Raw genomic sequence first — 18,619 nt, 5'->3', positions numbered from 1 at the left:
CCTTGTTATACCCCACTGCACCTTTGCCCTATAGGAATGCAACTTTATCTAGTGCTTTCGAAGAGTGGCGCCAAACTTTAGAAAAATCACTTTTAGAGAAAATAAGTTTTCTGGTTGTCAACCTTTATCAGAAGAAAGAGTCATAAAATGTTAACAGGCCTCCTGGCCAGAAGATGATGTAAATCACCTAAAGACTTTGTATAAGATAGGTTTGCAGAAAGAAAGCCTGGTCTCAATAAGGGTCAGGACTGCTGACCCTGCATGACTCTGCATCCTCCATTATCCTCTATGTACAACCGAGGATATAAAAGCTCCTTTTAAAAATAAAGTTACGGGCCTCAGTCACCGAAGCTTGGTCTCCCCGTGTCATTCTTTCTTTCTTTCTCTTTCTCTCTTTTTCTCTCTCTCTCTTTCTTTCAGGCTGACTCCTTGGAGCACAGAGGCTTTCTGAGTTCACTCTTTTGCCCAGGCTTCTAAGACCCAATCGGGAAGGTGCCCCTCGTCTTCACTCAGGGGAGAAGGCGCCCTGCATCTTCACCCCACCAAGAGGGCGCCTGTGGCCTCCATGAACAGAGCAAGTCCCATGTCAGGGACTTTATTGGCTTTCTGTGTAAACCAAGGAATATCAGCCTCTTTCTCTCCCCTTTACTCTCTCTTTCACTGACGCCGTTCATACTGAGGGTATCCCTGGGTCCTGCTGGGGCTGGACCCTGGTAGTCATCAAATCCAAGAAGATAGAAATTATATCAGATATCTTTTCTGAACACAAAGTTATGAAACTACATATCAAAAAGAGTAAGAAAGAGGAAATTTTCACAAATATCTTGAAATTTAAAAATACACTCCTAAACAATTGTACAGAGAAGGAAATGGCACCCCACTCCAGTACTCTTGCCTGGAAAATCCCATGGATGGAGGAGCCTGGTAGGCTGCATTCCATGGGGTCACTAAGAGTCAGGTACGACTGAGTGACTTCACTTTCACTTTTCACTTTCATGCACTGGAGAAAGAAATGGCAATCCACTCCAGTGTTCTTGCCTGGAAAATCCCAGGGATGGGGGAGCCTGATGGGCTGCTGTCTATGGGGTCGCACAGAGTCAGACACGACTGAAGTGACTTAGCAGCAGCAAACAACTGTAAAATTAACTAAATAAGAAGGTCATACTACAAGGCCACAGTCATCAAGACAGTATGGTACTGTCACAAAGACAGAAATATAGATCAGTGGAACAAAATAGAAAGCCCAGAGATAAATCCACGCACCTATGGACAGCTTATCTTTGACAAAGGGGGCAAGAATATACAATGGAGAAAAGACAATCTCTTTAACAAGTAGTGCTGGGGGAAATGGTCAACCACTTGTAAAAGAATGAAATTAGAACACTTTCTAGCACCATACACAAAAATAAACTCAAACTGGATTAAAGATCTAAACGTAAGACTAGAAACTATAAAACTCCTAGAGGAGAACATAGGCAAAACACTCTCCAACATAAATCACAGCAGGATCCTCTATGACTCACCTCCCAGAATATTGGAAATAAAAGCAAAAATAAACAAATGGAACCTAATCAAAATTAAAAGCTTCTGCACAACAAAGGAAACTATAAACAAGGTGAAAAGACAGCCTTCAGAATGGGAGAAAAAAATAACAAATGAAACAACTGACAAAAATTAATCTCAAAAATATACAAGCAACTCCTACAGCTCAATTGCAGAAAAATAAACAACCAAATCAAAAAATGGGCCAAAGAACTAGGCATTTCTCCAAGGAAGACATACAGATGGCTAACAAACACATGAAAAGATGCTCAAAATCACTCATTATCAGAGAAATGCAAGTCAAAACCACGATGAGGTACCATTTCACTCCAGTCAGAATGGCTGCGATCCAAAAGTCTACAAGCAATAAATGCTGGAGAGGGTGTGGAGAAAAGGGAACCCTCTTACATTGTCAGTGGGAATGCAAACTAGTACAGCCACTATGGAGAACAGTGTGGAGATTCCTTAAAAAAACTGGAAATAGAACTGCCTTATGACCCAGCAATCCCACTGCTGGGCATACACACCGAGGAAACCAGAATTGAAAGAGACATGTGTACCCCCAATGTTCATCGCAACACTGTTTATAATAGCCAGGACATGGAAGCAACCTAGATGTCCATCGACAGACGAATGGATAAGAAAGTATATATACACAATGGAGTATTACTCAGCCATTGAAAAGAATACATTTGAATCAGTTCTAATGAGGTGGAAGAAACTGGAGCCTATTATACAGAGCGAAGTAAGCCAGAAAGAAAAACACCAATACAGTATACTAACGCATATATATGGAATTTAGAAAGATGGTAACAATAACCCCGTATGCAAGACAGCAAAAGAGACATAGATGTATAGAACAGTCTTTTGGACTCTGTGGGAGAGGGCGAGGGTGGGATGATTTGGGAGAATGGCATTGAAACATGTATAATATCATATGTGAAATGAATTGCCAGACCAGGTTTGATGCATGATACAGGATACTAGGGGCTGATGCACTGGGATGACCCAGAGGGATGGATGGGGAGGGAAGTTGAAGAGGAGTTCAGGATGAGGAACACGTGTACACCCGTGGCAGATTCATGTTGATGTATGGCAAAACCAATACATAATTGTAAAATAATTAGCCTCCAGTTAAAATAAATAAATTTATATTTAAAAATAAATAAATAAATGTGACTGGGTGGGGGAAGCTTAAAATCTTAATTGGATTTCATAGTACCAATAAAATCGACAACTACAACAGAGGGGGAATAATGGGGGGTGGAATGCAAAAGAATATACAGAACAAGTCAAAACTTAAGAATAATAAAGGTTTTTCTTGAGTCAAAAAAAAAAAAAAAGAAGAAGAAGGTCATTAGACTGAGATGGTCAGAAGTAAACCTATGATTCTATAGTAATCCATGACACAAGAGGCAAGAATCTACAATAGGGAAAAGACAACCTCTTTAATAAATAACATTGGGAAAATTGGACAGGTACCAGAAAAAGAATCAAACTGGACTACTTTCTCACATGGTATGCAAAGGTAAACTCAAAAGGATTTAAAGACTTAAGTGTAAAACCAGAAACCATAAAACTCGAGAAGAAAACACAAGCAGTACATTCTTTGCCATTGGTCTTATTGATATTTTACTGGATCTGTCACCTCAGGCAAGAGAAACAGATGCAAAAATAAACAAATTGAATTATATCAAACTAAAATCTCTTGTGCAATGAAGGAAACTACAAAATGCAAAAGCCACCTATCAAATAGAAGAAGATATTTGCAAATTATATGTCTGATAAAAGGTTCACATCCAAAATATATAAAGAATTCATACAACAGCATCAAGATAAGCCAAACCTAATTAAAAAGTAGGCAGAATATTTGAATAGGCAGTTTTCCAAAGAAGACTTGCTGCTACTGCTGCTGCTAAGCCGCTTCAGTCGTGTCCGACTCTGTGCGACCCCATAGACGGCAGCACACCAGGCTCCCCTGTCCCTGGGATTCTCCGGGCAAGAACACTGGAGTAGGTTGCCATTTCCTTCTCCAATGCATGAAAGTGAAAAGTGAAAGTGAAGTTGTTCAGTCGTGTCCTACTCTTAGCGACCCCATGGACTGCAGCCTACCAGGCTCCTCCATCCATGGGATTTTCCAGGCAAGAGTACTGGAGTGGGGTGCCATTGCCTTCTCCAAAAGAAGACTTAGAGGTGACCAAAAGGCATATGAAAAAAGTCACAATATCAATCGTTAGCAGTTCAGATCAGTTGAGTCATTCAGTTGTGTCCGACACTTTGCAAACCCATGAACTGCAGTACGCCAGGCCTCCCTGTCCATCACCAACTCCTACAGCTTGCTCACACTCATGTCCACCAAGTCAGTGATCCCTTACAACCATCTCATCCTCTGTCATCCCCTTCTCCTCCTGCCTTCACACTTTCCCAGCATCAGGGTCTTTTCCAATGAGTCAGTTCTTTGCATCAGGTGGCCAAAGTATTGCAGTTTAACATCATCATCAATCCATCCAATGAATATTCAGGACTTATTTCCTTTAGGATTTACTAGTTTGATCTCCTTGCAGTCCAAGGGACTCTCAAAAGCCTTCTCCAACACCACAATTCAAAAGCATCAATTCTTCAGTGCTCAGCTTTGTTAGTAGTCCAACTCTCACATCTATATATGACTACTGGAAAAACCATAGCTTTGACTAGATGGACCTTTGTAGGCAAAGTAATGTCTCTGCTTTTTACTATGCTTTCTAGGTTTGTTATAGCTTTTCTTTTTCACAAGGAGCAAGTGTCTTTTAATTTCATGACTGCAGCCATCATCTGCAATGATTTTGGACCCCAAGAAAATAAAGTCTGTCACAGTTTCCATTGTTTCCCCATCTATTTGTCATGAAGTGAGTGAAAATTTGCCTTAAAGCTCAACATTCAGAAAACTAAGATCATGGCATCTGGTCCCATCACTTCATGGCAAATCGATGGGTAAACAGTGGAAACAGTGTCAGACTTTATTTTGGGGGGCTCCAAAATCACTGCAGATGGTGGATGCAGCCATGAAATTAAAAGACACTTATTCCTTGGAAGGAAAGTCATGACCAACTTAGATAGCATATTCAAAAGCAGAGACATTACTTTGCCAACAAAGGTCCATCTAGTCAAGGCTATGGTTTTCCCAGTGGTCATATATGGATGTGAGAGTTGGACTGTGAAGAAAGCTAAACACTGAAGAATTGATGCTTTTGAACTGTGGTGTTGGAGAAGACTCTTGAGAGTCCCTTGGACTGCAAGGAGATCTTTGCAGCCCATTCTAAAGGAGATCAGTCCTGTGTGTTCTTTGGAAGGAATGATGCTAAAGCTGAAACTCCAGTACTTTGGCCGCCTCAAGCAAAGAGTTGACTCATTGGAAAAGACTCTGATGCTGGGAGGGATTGGGGGCAGGAGGAGAAGGTAACGACAGAGGATGAGATGGCTGGATAGCATCACTGACTCAATGGACGTGAGTTTGAGTGAACTCCGGGAGTTGGTGATGGACAGGGAGGCCTGGCATGCTGCAATTCATGGGGTCGCAAAGAGTTGGACACGACTGAGCGATTGAACTGAACTGAATGGGACCAGATGCCATGATCTTAGTTTTCTGAATGCTGAATTTTAACCCAGCTTTTTCACTCTCCTCTTTCACTTTCATCAAGAGGCTCTTCAGTTCCTCTTTGCTTTCTGCCATAAGGGTGGTGTCATCTGCATATCTGATGTTATTTATATTTCTCCCAACAACCTTGACTCCAGCTTGTGCTTCATCCAGCCCAGTGTTTCTCATGATGTACTCTGCATAGAAGTTAAATAAGCAGGATGACAAAAGACAGCTTTGAAATACTCCTTTCCCAATTTGGAACTAGTCTGTTGTTTTATGTCTGGTTCTAACTGTTGCTTCTTGACCTGCATACAGATTTCTCAAGACGCAGGTCAGGTGGTCTGGTATTCCCATCTCTTTCAGAATTTTCCACAGTTTTTTGTGATCCACACAGTCAAAGGCTTTGGCATAGTCATTAAGCAGAAGTGGATGTTTTCTGGAACTCTCTTGCTTTTTCAATGATCCAGTGGATGTTGGCAATTTGATCTCTGGCTCCTCTGCCTTTCCTAAATCCAGCTTGAACATCTGGAAATTCATGGTTCATGTACTGTTGTAGCCTGGCTTGGAGAATTTTGAGTATTACTTTACTAGTGTGTGAGATGAGAGCAATTGTGTGGTAGTTTGAACGTTCTTTTGCATTGCCCTTCTTTGGGATTGGAATGAAAACTGACTTTTTCCAGTCGTGTGGCCAGTGATGAGTTTTCCAAATTTGCTAGCATAATGAGTGCAGCTCTTTCACAGCATCATCTTTTAGGATTTGAAATAGCTTAACTGGAATTCCATCATCTCCACTAGCTTTTTTCATAGTGATTCTTCCTAAGGCCCGTTTGACTTTGTATTCCAGGTTTTCTGCTTCTAGTTGAGTGATCATACCATCGTGGTTATCTGGGTCATGAAGATCTTTTTTGCATAGTTCTTCTGTGTATTCTTGCTATCTCTTAGTATCTTCTGCTTCTGTTATGTCTTGACCATTTCTGCCCTTTATTGTGCCCATTTTTGCATGAAATGTTCCCTTGGTATCTCTAATTTTCTTGAAGAGATCTCTAGTCTCCTATTCTATTGTTTTCCTCTATTTTTTTGCACTGATCACTGGGGAGGGCTTTCTTATCTCTCCTTGCTATTCTTTAGAACTCTGCATTCAGATGTATATATCTTTACTTTTCTCCTTTGCCTTTCACTTCTCTTCTCTTCTCAGCTATTTGAAAGGCCTCCTCAGACAACCATTTTGCCTTTTTGCATTTCTTTTTCTTGGGGATGGCCTTGATCACTGCCTCCTGTATAATGTCATGAATGTCCATCTATAGTTCTTCAGGCACTCTGTCTATCATATCTAATCCTTGAATCTATTTGTCATTTCCACTGTATAATCATAAGGGATTTGATTTAGGTCATACCTGAATGGTCTAGTGGTTTTCCCTACTTTCTTCATTTTAAGTCTGAATTTTCCAATAAGGAATTTATGATCTGAGCCACAGTTAGCTCCTAGTCTTGTTTTTGCTGACTGTATGGAGTTTCTGTATCATCGACTGCAAAGAACATAATATAATCATTCTGATTTATGTATTGACTATCTGGTGATGTCCATGTGTAGAACTGTCTCTTGTGTTGTTAGAAGAGGGTGCTTGCTACGACCAGTGTGTTCTCTTAGCAAAACTATGTTAGCCTTTGCTCTGGTTCATTTTAAACTCCAAGGCCAAACTTGCCTGTTAAACCAGGTATCTCTTGACTTCCTACTTTTGCATTTCAGTTCCCTATGATAAAAAGGACATCTGTTTTTTGTTTTGTTTTGTTTTGTTTTGTTTTTGGTTGTTTTGTGTGTGTGTGTGTGTGTGTGTGTGTGTGTGTGTTAGTTCTAAAAGGTCTTGTAGGTCTTCATAGAACCATTCAACTTCAGCTTCTTCAGCATTACTGGTTGGGGCACAGACTTGGATTACTGTTATATCAAATGGTTTGCCTTGGAAATTAACAGAGATCATTCTGTCATTTTTGAGACTGCACCCAAGTACTGCATTTTGGACTCTTCTGTTGACTATGAGGGCTAGCCTATTTCTTCTAAGAGATTTTTGCCCACAGTATAGATATAATGGTCATCTAAATTAAATTTGCCCATTCTGGTCCATGTTAGTTCACTGATTCTTAAACTGTCGATGTTCACTCTTGCCATCTGTTTGACCACGTCCAATTTACCTTGATTCATGGACCTAATGTTCCAGGTTCCTGTGCAATATTGTTCTTTACAGCATCAGATACTTCCATCACCAATCACCTCCACAACTGGGCATTGTTTATGGTTTGGCTCCATCTATTCATTCTTTCTGGAGTTATTTCTCCACTCTTCTCCAGTAGCATATAGGACACCTACCAACCTGGGGAGTTCTTCTTTCAGTGTCATATCTTTTTGCCTTTTCATACTGTTCATGGGGTTCTCAAGGCAAGAATGCTGAAGTGGTTTGCCATTCACTTCTCCAGTGGACCATGTTTTGTCAGAACTCTCTGCAATGACCCATCCATCTTGGGTGGCCCTACACAGCATGGCTCACAGTTTCATTGAGTTAGACAAGGCTGGTGGCTCAGTGGTAAGGGACCCGCCTGCCAATGCAGGAGACATGGGTTTGATCCCTGGGTCAGGAAGATCCCCTGGAGAAGGAAATGGCAACCTACTACAGTATTCTTGCCTGGGAAATCCCATGGACGAAGGAGCCTGTTGGGCCACAATCCATGGGATCACAAAAAATTGGACACCCCTTAGCAACTAATCAACAACAATAATTAGCAATGTTGAGCATCTTTTCATGTACCTGTTGGCCACTGAATCTCTTCTTCGATGAAATGTTTATTTAGGTCTTTGCCCATTTTTTTAATAGGTTTTTTTTTTTTTTATACTGAGCTGTATGAGTTGTTTGCATACTTTAGAAATTAATTCCTGTTTGTCACACGATTTGCAAAGTTTTTCTCTCACTCCATAGATTGTCTTTTTGTTTTGTTTATGGTTTCCTGTGTTGTGCAAAAACTTATAAGTTTGATTAAGTCCTATTTGTTTATTTTTGCTTTTATTTCTTTTGCCTTGAGTGATTGATCTAAGAAAGCATTGGTACAATTTATGTCAGAAAATGTTTTGCCTATATTCACCTTTTAAAATATTATGATATTATGTCTTTTGTTTAAGTCTCTAAGCCAGTTTCAGTTTATTTTTGTGCATGGTGTGAGGGAGTGTTCCAATTTCACTGATTTACATGTAGCTGTCCAGCTTTCCCAACACCACTTGCTAAAAAGACTGTTTTCTCCATTGTATATTCTTGCCTCCTTTGTTGAAGATTAATTGATCATAGGTGTGCTTGAGGACACTCTGTTTGTTTTGCTGCATTGGGTCTTAGTTGCAGTACATGAGATCTTTGTTGTGTCATGTGGTATCTTTCAGTGCAGCATACAGACTCTCTAGTTGTGGCACCTGGGCTCCAGAGCATGTGGGCTCAGTAGTGGCAGTGTGATCTTAGTTGCTATGTGAGATCTTAGTTCCCTGACCACTATGTGCTTAGTTGCTATGTGAGATTTTAGTTCCCTGATCAGGGATCAAACCCATATTCCCTGCATTGCTAGACAGATTCTTAACCACTGGACTACCAGGGAAGTCCTAAGGAAACTCTTATAAACTGAAGCAAGTGTCTAAAAATCTGATCTTCATCAAAAATACTGAGTCAGCATCTCCTTGTACTGAAAAAAAGAAAGAAAGAAAGAAAAAAACCTGGGCATGGAGTTTTGTCAGTGCCCTTCAGCTCAGCTCACAGCCCTGACCTGAGAGTAAGATTTAAACGGATGTAGAGAATACCTTGCTGATGTCTCTAGACATCACGTTATTCACCACTGGAGAGAAAGATCTCATTTCATGCAAGCTGGAAATTTGGGCTCTGCCCTGAGAAAGACAATCCCTTTGATTCAGTTGGTAGAGAAAAGACAGATGTTCTGTCTAGGTGGGAGCATGAGCTGAAGGAAAATCTACTTCACTGCAGTCAGGACACCTTACATTGTGAAAACCAAGTGCCATCATGCATTTGATCCCTCATTTCTCATAGCAACACTATGGTGGATGCCAGTGAACTGTTTACCAAACCCTTTCCCTTCCCTCCTGAGCACAAATAAGAAATACATTTCCCAGAAGCCTTTGTAGTTTATGTTGTGTGACATGGAATGTGAATGGAGGCAACATGTGCTCTTCTCCACTGTCTGCAGCCAGATGTCAATGCCAAGGTCATCCCAGGAGCTGAGTCCATTCTGGGTCAGCAGAAAATGACAGACAGTACCATCCACCCCCACCCTCCATGAATTGACTGAACTTTATGTTAGCAAAGAACACAGTGCTAAAGTGTTTAGCAAAGCCACCCAGAAGCTGAGGTTTACCTATTGTAACAGCAGACTTTATCTTAACTGATAAAAACTGAGTGACACCCAGGATCACATTCAGCCATAAGCCAAAGAAAACTCAAATCACAGTAGCTTAAACATAAAGGGGTACTTATCTGTAACAATAAATCCCAAAGGAGGAAGTCCGAGGAAGGCACATACCCCCACTTCTGGCCACAAATAGCTATTCCTCTGGCCACATCTTTGTCTGCTAACAAGAGGGAAGCAGAGAAAGAATATCCCCAGGTCATAAAAGCAAAAGCTTTACTGGAAACCATCAGCTTGTAACTCATTAGCAAGACTGCATTGCTTGGTAGTAGGAGTTGCACAAGAGGCAGAGAAGTGAGGGTTTTATTCAGGCATGTTAACAAAACCAAGATTCTGTTACAAAGGAAGAAGGGCAACAGATACTAGAAAGACAAATAGCTATGCTTGCCACCTTAGACAACATAAAGAAAAATTGCTCTTGAAGAGCAGCCCAGGCCTGGTGTTGACACCCTGTGTCATGGTTGCCATTTGTAAAGACTGAGCATGTGCCAGATCTGTGGGGGCCTGGCCTGAAAGGGCATGCATGTGGGTTTTTTGAATGCATGAAACATATCACAGTTTCATTCCATCCTCAAGTTTCCATCTACAGGTGCTGCATGCCCACCAGAGAGCATGGAAACAAAGTTTGTGGTCACCTCTACACGTTCAAAATACCTCAATAATTACCAGGGTACCAAGCACTTGGCCATACCTCTTGGGGGCCCTCTTTCCCTGTGAGTTTTCTAAGAGGCCCCACAGGCCATGAACAACTCAGCTGGTACCACAAATTCTAAAGCTTTCTGGGCCACATTTATGTTCAGATTACCTAACTGGTTTCCAAGTATTAATCATACAAGCCAACACCAAGAGTAAGGCTGAGAGCAAGGTAGCCATCAAGGAGTCCCTGTGGGAAGAATTGTGGGCATGCAGGGGCACTACCCCAGTGGACACAAGGGCCATGCCACCTCTTCACTAGATACCAGGTAGAGAGGTTATGAAGAAAAACATTCAGAGGTCATGCCAAGACCTCCAGGAGTGTGCAAGATGCAGGAACATCTCTGACTCAGCCAAGTCTAAAGGCAAAGGGTAAGTTCAGGACATCTAAAACACAGAACAGAAAGATGAGTGCAGCATCAGGAGAGGGCCAAACTTCTTCCAAAAGTGGGGTAAGGTCACAGGCCTCCCCAACATCACAGAAAGGAACAAATCTGTAACCCTCTCAAAAGGAAACACACCTAAGAAGTCATCAGGTGGAGGGAAGATGGAAAATCCTCTAATAAGGAGTGGTCCAAGGACCCCATTGAGAGATGGAAAGAAGATCTCATGAAGCCTCCAAGGTACCCATGAGACAAAGTCAGAAACTGTGCATGACTGATGTCCAGTGCTAGGTGACAACCACACCAGCCAGGTGAGACATCCCTGCCTCTTCTGTCTCACACCAGCCCTGCAGGACCAGAAATAAATGCTAGCAGGCAAGGTGAAGTAAAGCAGGATAATAGTGAAGATGGCCTCCTAGGCTCTGTCCTCATTTCAGGCTTCCAAACCTGGTTGAAGTTCCAGGGTATGGGGAAACGAGGAAAGAAGATTCAAATTGGATGTATTAGGAGTTTACTATTACAGAGGAATTAAGAGGTATTTTGAAGGCTATCCAAAATATTCAGAGATGGTATTGAAGGGGGCAGTGGGAAAATGAATAAATGTGATGTCTGCTTTGATTTTATGAAGTATGCTAAGACAATGAAGATTGCAGCCATGAAATTAAAAGACGCTTACTCCTTGGAAGGAAAGTCATGACCAACTTAGATAGCATATTCAAAAGCAGAGACATTACTTTGCCAACAAAGGTCTGTCTAGTCAAGGCTATGGTTTTCCCAGTGGTCATATATGGATGTGAGAGTTGGACTGTGAAGAAAGCTGAGCGCCGAAGAATTGATGCTTTTGAACTGTGCTGCTGGAGAAGACTCTTAAGAGTCCCTTGGACTGCAAGGAGATCCAACCAGTCCATTCTACAGGAGATCAGTCCTGGGATTTCTTTGGAAGGAATGATGCTAAAGCTGAAACTCCAGTACTTTGGCCACCTCATGCAAAGAGTTGACTCATTGGAAAAGACTCTGATGCTGGGAGGGATTGGGGGCAGGAGGAGAAGGGGACAACAAAGGATGAGATGGCTGGATGGTATCACTGACTCGATGGACATGAGTTTGAGTGAATTCCGGGAGTTGGTGATAGACAGGGAGGCCTGGCATGCTGTGATTCATGGAGTCTCAAAGAGTCAGACACGACTGAATGACTGAACTGAATTGAACTGAAGACAATGAAATAGCTAAACTGAATTTACTTATAAATATCTTTCTAAAATCAAAGTAAGGTTATTAGGTTAAAAAAAATTCTCAAACCAAAAAATATAACCAATAGAATTATATGAATCCTTCTTCATTTATATTCTGAAATCCATTCTTTAATTTTAAATGTTTCACTTCCACAGAGTTCAAAAGCTAGAATAAACTCCACTAAAAGGAGAGTTTTTCCAAAATATCTCTACTGGGAAAATTCCAATGAGGTGTGATGCTCATATCTCATCCTTTACAACAGAACAGAGGAATTCCCAAGAAAGATATCTCTTAAGATTTCAGTTTATTCTTTTTTTAATTTAAATTTATTTATTTTAATTGGAGGCTAATTACTTTACAATATTGTATTGGTTCTGCCACACATCAGCATGAATCTGCCACAGGATTACACGTGTTCCCCATCCTAAACTCCCCTCCCACTCCCTCCCCGTACCATCCCTCCAGGTCATCCCAGTGCACCCCAAACATCCTTTACTGAACCTGGACTGGTAATTCATTTCTTATATGATATTATACATGTTTCAATGCCATTCCCCCAAATCATCCCACCCTTACCCTCTCCCACAGAGTCCAAAAGACTGTTCTATACATCTGTGTCTCCTTTGCTGTCTCGCATACAAGGTTGTCATTACCATCTTTCTAAATTCCATATATATGCATTAGTATACTGTATTGGTGTTTTTCTTTCTGGCTTACTTACTCTGTATAATAGGCTCCAGTTTCTTCCACCTTATTAGAACTGATTCAAATGTATTCTTTTTAATGGCTGAGTAATACTCCATTGTGTATATGTACTTTCTTATCCATTCGTCTGTTGATGGACATCTAGGTTGCTTCCATGTCCTGGCTATTATAAACAGTGTTGCGATGAACATTGGGGTACACGTATCTTTCAATTCTGGTTTCCTCGGTGTGTATGCCCAGCAGTGGGATTGCTAGGTCATAAGGCAGTTCTATTTCCAGATTTTTTAAGGAATCTCCACACTGTTCTCCATAGTGGCTGTACTAGTTTGCATTCCCACCAACAGTGTAAGAGGGTTCCCTTTTCTCCACATCCTCTCCAGTATTTATTGCTTGTAGACTTTTCCATTCTGACTGGCATAAAATGGTACCTCATTGTGGTTTTGATTTGCATTTCTCTGATAATGAGTGATATTGAGCATCTTTTCATGTGTTTGTTAGCCATCTATATGTCTTCCTTGGAGAAATGTCTGTTTAGTTCTTTGGCCCATTTTTTGATTGGGTTGTTTATTTTTCTGGAATTGAGCTGTAGGAGTTGTTTGTATATTTTTGAGATTAGTTGTTTGTCAGTTGCTTCATTTGCTATTATATTCTCCCATTCTGAAGGCTGTCTTTTCACCTTGCTTATAGTTTCCTTTGTTGTGCAAAAGCTTTTAATTTTAATTAGGTCCCATTTGTTTATTTTTGCTTTTATTTCCAATATTCTGGCAGGTGGATCATAGAGGATCCTGCTGTGATTCATGTTGGAGAGTGTTTTGCCTATGTTCTCCTCTAAGAGTTTTATAGTTTCTGGTCTTACATTTAGCTCTTTAATCCAAGATATGTGCAACCTCAAAGTATGTGAAATGAGCATTCAGGCTTCTTTTATACTAAAAGGGGAGGGGATGTGGTTGGTTGTTTCAACTTCTTGGTGTCAGAATCCTTTGTTCTTGCTGCTGTCCATGTGGGTCAGGTCATGAATGCTCCTGTGAACCTCCAACAAGACAAGCGTTATTCTCTGTTCTGCAACTTTTTATCCCTATATGATTGGAAAAGCCTAACACCTTTAAAGGCCAGAGCCTTAAGAATGAGTTATCCTGTATATTTCAGGCTGTAGACAACATTCTTAATTTGTAGCAAAAACAACAGCATACAAAGGTTAGAGTAAAAGAAACATGCTGTACGGAATCGGATTTGTTTTTCCCTATTACATGGGCTACCCAAGTGGCACTAGAGATAAAGAATCCACTTGCCAATGGAGGAGACAAGAGACACAAGTTCGATCCCTGGGTCAGGATGGTCCCCTGGAGTAGGAAATGGCACCCCACTCCAGTTTTCCTTGATAGCTCAGCTGGTAAAGAATCTGCCTGCAATGCAGGAGACCTGGATTCAATCCCTGGGTTGGGAAGATCCCCAGGAGAAGGGAAAGTCTACCCACTCCAGTACTCTGGCCTGGAGAGTTCCATGGACTATGTAGTCCATGGGGTCACAAAGAGTCAAACATGACTGAGCGAGTTTCACTTTCCAGTATTCTTGCCTAAAAAATTTCATGGGCAGAGGAGCCTGGCGGGCTACAGTCCTTGGGGCTGCAAAGAATCAAACACAACTGAGCACATTATATGTATACATGAGCACACACACATGTGTGCATATGTGCTCACACACACACACATCTCTCAATTAATTCAAATATTACACTAAAATTACCAGAGTATTAAGTGCTGTCTATTTACCTAGCTGTTATGGTAAGCAGTCCCCCTCATTTCACCACATATTAAGTATTACCAGTTATCTCCAAGCTGTCTCTTTTACCAAGTAGTTTAATACCAACTGGAAAAGGGAAAGCTACACACATACACAGAATTTCTTTAAGAATATTGTTACAATTATCTCACTTTGGGAAAAGAGAATGAGACTCAAGACAAAGCTGAAAATATTAAGATCGGATTTATTGTTTTGTGGAAAGGGAGTAGCTAAAACACCAAAGTGATGAGCAGAATCTTCTTTTTCTGGTTTGTGTTTTTAAACTGTATTTCACTGCATAAGATAGAGCCAATAAAATGAAAATCCGACTTCTTCTGTTGCCATTCTGGGAGCACTGGAGCTTAACCTTGTGTCTGACCACAGTGATGCACACAGGGCAGAAGGAAAGCCATGGCCTCAGAAAGGCCCCCTTGGCCAGACTGCTGAGGCCCAGTCTGGCCACCTTACCAGGGGTGAAGGCACCAGCAGCTGGAGATTAGGGGATAAGTGATTGGTGCCTCCTTTGTTCCCTGTGTGCCTAACAACTAGGTCTCTACTTTGAAGACCCAGATCTTAGAGGCTTAATAAACTCAGCCCACATGCAGGAGTTTAGAAAGGGCTGTGTCCAGACATGAACATGCAGATAACACCTGCACAGCACAGACACAGCTAAAGCAACAATAAGAGTTCTCCTCCTGCTCTCCCCAAGGCCATGACTTGTAGTACACCACCCTTTGGGACAGAGGTCCCCAGAGCATCGACAAGGAAAGTCATCCACTGTCTTCTGCCCCCACAAAGATGATCCTCACCCTCCTCCTAAAAAGAGATGTATCTCTGGAGCATCCATCCCATAGGATTCTACCCTTTGCATTCTTCTGTGCTCAAGTCCCTGACATTTGCATATCTGTTTCCAAATTGCTTAAATACAGGACCTCTCTTATTTTCCCTTTCTTATTATCTTCCACACCCAGAGAAACTACAATGAATGACTGATGCGTTAAATGCTTTTTGCCTCCAAACCTCCCTTTGTTCCCTAGAAATCTTATTTCTCCTCTCACAAGGTTTATGTGTTACAACCAGCACCCCACTCCTAGGCCTTGCTAATTTCTGTAGTTTACTGCCATGTGTCACACTGCCATTTATACAGACTTCCCTAGAATTTGAAAAAGAATTCATTTTTCCACTGACGAACCCAAGAAAAAAAAATTATCCATTCTGGAAAAAAGTGCCAAACCCAGACTTGAAGGCAGCCACCAACTGGCCAGTTCCTTCTCAGCAAATTGTTACCCAGGGAGGGTAACACTGTAATAGGGAAGAACAAATCTGACTCCATATTAGGTCTTTTCCTTTTACTTTAAACTTGTTCTGTTGCCTGTGCTTAGTCATGGCTCTGCACTGTTTGTAAAAGAATGTTACCTCTGTCCTGAAATATACAGAGTAGCCTAATCTCAAGAATCTGAACCTTAAAAGAGTCCATTAATATGAGATTTTTAAAAGTTACAGAACAGAGAATAACATTTGTCTTATTGGAGGTTTATAGGAACATTGTGACTGATCTACTGTAGACAGCTGAAAGAACAAAGGATTCCTACACCAAGAAGTTTGCAATAACTTAACCACACCCCTCACTCATGTTGCCTATAAAATGCTTTGCCCTTCAAGAAGTTCAGGCTTGTTGGGCACAAGCCAGATTTCTTCTTGCATGGCCTTGCAATAAACCTTTCTCTTCTCCAAACTGTGATGTTTCAGCTTGCTCGGCCTCACAGTGTGTCAGGCATGTGAATTTGCATTCAGCAACAAAATCAGTGACTGCTGTTCTGCACAGTTCACCTTGGCCAAGAGGTGGCATCCTTCTGGCAGACAACAGACACAGCTTCCTTGCTGCACCCAAGTTGTTGCATCTTTCAATATAAACAGTTTCCTCGGGGAATAGGATCCCCACTGAATGCTAAGGGATACCCAACTCCAAAACTGAGTTTATAATTTATGTTTTTTTGTTATGAAAATAACTTAAATAGAAAAGAACATAAAACATACATTTCAGTTCAGTTCAGTTCAGTCGCTCAGTCGTGTCTGACTCTTTGCGACCCCATAAATTGCAGCACACCAGGCCTTCCTGTCCATCACCAACTCCAGGAGTTTACTCAAACTCATGTCCATCAAGTCGGTGATGCCATCCAGCCATCTCATCCTCTGTCATCCCCTTCTCCTCCTGCCCCCAATCCCTCCCAGCATCAGAGTCTTTTCCAATGAGTCAACTCTTCGCATGAGGTGGCCAAAGTATTGGCGTTTCAGCTTCAGCATCAGTCCCTTCAATGAACACCCAGGACTGATCTCCTTTAGAATGGGCTGCAAAGATCTCCTTGCAGTCAAAGGGACTCTAAAGAGTCTTCTCCAACGCCACAGGTCAAAAGCATCAATTCTTCGGTGTTCAGCTTTCTTCACAGTCCAACTCTCACATCCATACATGACCACTGGAAAAACCATAGCCTTGACTAGATGGACTTTTGTTGGCAAAGTAATGTCCCTGCTTTTGAACATACTATCTAGGTTGGTCATGACTTTCCTTCCAAGGAGTAAGCGTCTTTCAATTTCATGGCTGCAGCCACCATTGGCAGTGATTTTGGAACCCAAAAAAATAAAGTCTGACACTGTTTCCACTGTTTTCCCATCTATCTGCCATGAAGTGATGGGACCAGATGCCATGATCTTCGTTTTCTGAATGTTGAGCTTTAAACCAACTTTTTCACTCTCCTCTTTCACTTTCATCAAGAGACTTTTTAGTTCCTCTTCACTTTCTGCCATAAAGTGGCATCTGCATATCTGAGGTTCACAGAACCTCAGAAGTTCACAGTTCACATATTGCTGAAGCCTGTCTTGGAGAATTTTGAGCATTACTTTACTAGTGTGTGAGATGAGTGCAATTGTGTGGTAGTTTGAGAATTTTTTGGCATTACCTTTCTTTGGGATTGGAATGAAAACTGACCTTTTCTAGTCCTGCGGCCACTGCTGAGTTTTCCAAATTTGCTGGCATATTGAGTGCAGCACTCTCACAGCATCATTTTCCAGGATTTGAAATAGCTCAACTGGAATTCCATCACCTCCACTAGCTTTGTTTGTAGTGATGCTTTCTAAGGCCCACTTGACTTCACATTCCAGGATGTCTGGCTCTAGGTGAGTGATCACACCATCATGATTATCTTGGTCGTGATGATCTTTTTTGTACAGTTCTTCTGTATATTCTTGCCACCTCTTCTTAATATCTTCTGCTTCTGTTAGGTCCATACCATTTCTGTCCTTTATCGAGCCCATCTTTACATGAAATGTTCCCTTGGTATCTCTAATTTTCTTGAAGAGATCTCTAGTCTTTCCGATTCTGTTATTTTCCTCTATTTCTTTGCATTGATCACTGAGGAAGGCTTTCTTATGTCTTCTTGCTATTCTTTGGAACTCTGCATTCAGATGCTTATATCTTTCCTTTTAAATTACTTACCAGAGTGATCCAAAGAAAATAACTTGCTTTTGTTTGAGTATGGAGGTAAGTTGCAACTGTCCCACAATTAAAATCCATGAAGAGGTTTAATTACCTCAAATAGACACTTAAGAGAAGTTGAATTGGGCCCTGGTGGGTGATCAAATTAAGAACAGCACTAATAACTGAGAAAGAAAAATAACATTTGCCTGTATGCTTGTCTTTCAAAGATCTATCAAAAGATCATGTTTTATGACCTTTTAAAGTAACTTTGCAATGGGAGCAAGACTGTCTAACACAGAAATCAATTGGTCTCCATCCCTTTTTAATGTATAATTAACAGGGAGTCAGCAAGCACTGCCCAAACGAAGTGAATTATCCACAAAAGAACTGTAGCAATGGCCAAGGAGAAGTTCCTACAAAAGGTCCCCTCCAGTGGATGGAGCCCAGAGTAGAGCACACCCAAATGCTTTCTGGCCAACTGTGATTCCTTGATGCTTCACAGTGTGAGGATAAACAGAAACACAAAGCAGCAATTTTAAATACAATTGTGTCTCAGTTACCACCCTTGACTTGAGGTGTCTGCCACTCTGAAGCCTCTTAGGAATCATTTTTGCTTTCTGCCACGATGGAGTTCAGAACAGCAAGAGAATCAGATGGAAAAAAATGCTATCACTGCACAACCTGTCAGGATGATTGTGAGGACACTCTAGACAGGAGGCATCCCAAGATGTGGTTGAAATGATAGTG

The sequence above is a fragment of the Bos javanicus genome, chromosome 2 (assembly GCF_032452875.1).
Source record: "Bos javanicus breed banteng chromosome 2, ARS-OSU_banteng_1.0, whole genome shotgun sequence".
Classification (NCBI taxonomy): Eukaryota; Metazoa; Chordata; class Mammalia; order Artiodactyla; family Bovidae; genus Bos; species Bos javanicus.
The sequence above is the reverse complement of the archived record's forward strand: the minus strand, read 5'-3'. Positions refer to the sequence as shown.